The following is a 2278-nucleotide window of genomic DNA, read 5'->3' on the forward strand; positions in this document are numbered from 1 at the left end:
GGTCCCCGCACGCCGCTTGGCGGAGGTCCGGACCCCGCACCGCCCCGACCAGGGTCCGGGCCCCGGGCGCCCCGCCTCGGCCGCGCTCCCGGCCACTCAGAGCCCCTCGAGTCGGAGCCGAGCCCCGGGCCTCGCTGCAGCCCTCCCCACGCGGGGCGCCCCTCTACCTGGCGCTGCTTCTGCGCTGGGTCCCCGCATCCAGCACTGGCCGCAGGGACAGCGGCCCCTCCTCTCCCCGGGCCGGTGTCAAGTGCCTCCCCCCGCAGCCCGCGGAGCCCCCGGCGGCCTTCGCCCTGCAGTTCTCCCGACCTCCGCCAGAGTCCACTGCGCTCTGCCTGCCTCAGCACTGGGGCTGGGGACAGCAGCGCCGGCCCATCCGCGCCGCAACCCCCAGCCAGGTGCCGCCGCGGAGTGGAGGCCACTCAGCTCTACAGGGCCAAGGTCGGAGCGCCAGGCTCCTCCTGGCCGTCCCGCAGGCTACAGAGCTTCTCTGAGATGAGCTGCCCTGAAGAGAGTGAGTTCCACGTACCTTGAGTTGTCCAAGTAGAGTTGGGTGCCCTCAGTTGGGCACTGGAAGACTGAAAGATTTCATGAGGTGGGAGGTTGAACGAAATGACATTGAAGGTGTCTTCCAGCTGGAAGATTCTGTGCATGCCTACACACCGCCCTCACCCTTTCACCGTGGGGGCTGTTCTCCTTCCCCATGGAGCACTCAGGGATCCAGGTTCCTGACTTGAGGCATCTCTGTCTAATTCCACCAGCACAGCCACTGTGTGCTCCTCTCGCTCCTCCAGCAGCCGCTCTAGGACTTGGGGCTGGGCCCCTCCACCCCTGCCTCCAGGCTCCTTGCGCGCCCCCGCACCCCACCAGCCACTCGCAGATCTGAACCCCGAATTCTACTCAGCACTTCAACTACATCACAGTGCCCTGAGCTCCCTGACTGGCGGGTCCCTTCCCAGGGACCCGCCATCCTACTTGTGGGCAGGGGCCATCCTACTTGGTGGTGGTGGGACTCACTTCACAGTGAAGCGGGTCCTACTTTTCCCTTCTCCCCATGCAGCCCAGCCCCCACCAATGCCACCCTTTTAGCGTCACAGAACGGAGTTGCCAATTTCTCTGGGACCGGGAGCTGACCGTTCATACAGAAGGGAAGGTTTTCCTTCGGGAGGTCCTCCAATGCTTCCAGGTCCCTCGTCTCCCCAACCCCCGCCCTGAGCCTCAATATCTGAGACCAGCTTCTAGGCCATAGTTCTGGCCGTTTTCATTATCACCCTCACTCAAGTGGCCACCCCGTCCTACTGATGATAGGCCCTGTTGTCCATGGTCCCCACCGGCCCAGAGACTCCCAATGTTCTGTGAGGACAGGCGCCAGGTCTGTCATACCTGTAGCCCAGCACTTGTGTTAGGAGATTCTCAGTAAACCTTGGTGAAATTAACATGTGACCCTCCTGGGCGCTTCGCTTTCTACATCAGGAGGGACCTCGGTGAACACTCTAAATGGCGCACCAACTTGGCAAAGGAGAAGACCATTTTTAGAAGGATGACTGAGTTACCTCTGCCTTCATCAAAGACTTACATAACACTGCCCCCAAACAGCAACGACTGTTTACTGAGTGTCTACTACGTACCAGGCACCAGACATGGCATTTTCCCTAGTCTTCACCAGTCCTGTGATATAGTTTGTACTACCCTCATGCTACAGATGAAGAAACTGAGGCTTAGTCTTAGTCAAAGCCATACAGTTGGGAAGTGGCAGAGTCAGGATTCAAAGCTGGGTTCGTTCGGCTCTGAAATCACCCCACACACAATCTTTTTTTTTCTTTTGTTAAGGAACAGTCTCGCTCTGTTTCCCAGACTGGAGTGCAGTGGAGTGATCATGGCTCACTGTAGCCTGGACCTTCTGGGCTCAACCAATCCAATCCTCCTGCCTCAGCCTTCTGAGTGTCAGGGACTATAGATGCTCAGCACCATGCCTGCCTAATTTATTATTATTATTTGTGGAGATAGGGGTCTCTTTATGTTGCTCAAGCTGGTCTTGAACTCCTGGGCTCAGGTGATGCTCCCAACTCAGTCTCCCAAGGTGTTGGGATGACAGGCATGAGCCACTGTGCCCAGCCCACACCACACTTTTGAAACATAGTTGCTCTTAAGAAGCTGAAATTCAGTGGGTGCTGTGGCTCACGCCTGTAATCCCAGCACTTTGGCAGGCCAAGGCGGGTGGATCACTTGAGGTCAGGAGTTCAAGACCAGCCTGGCTAACCGTGTCTACTTAAAATAC

The 2278-nt window shown here is 58.2% G+C and overlaps 1 protein-coding gene across 2 annotated transcripts in view; it reads right to left on the reverse strand.

Moving 5' to 3' along the window:
* Positions 1–329, reverse strand: part of DNMT3A (DNA methyltransferase 3 alpha) — a 116035-nt gene extending 115706 nt beyond the window's left edge. The window contains exon 1 of one of the 2 annotated variants that reach the window (XR_001886513.1): positions 168–329. The gene's annotated coding sequence lies outside the window, so the exon portion shown is untranslated. The remainder of the gene's footprint in view (positions 1–167) is intronic. The other variant, XM_017876846.1, reaches the window with a different exon arrangement.
* Between the last annotated feature and the right edge of the window lie 1949 nt (positions 330–2278).

The sequence above is a fragment of the Rhinopithecus bieti genome, unplaced genomic scaffold, assembly GCF_001698545.2.
Source record: "Rhinopithecus bieti isolate Rb0 unplaced genomic scaffold, ASM169854v2 scaffold_7681, whole genome shotgun sequence".
Classification (NCBI taxonomy): domain Eukaryota; kingdom Metazoa; phylum Chordata; class Mammalia; order Primates; family Cercopithecidae; genus Rhinopithecus; species Rhinopithecus bieti.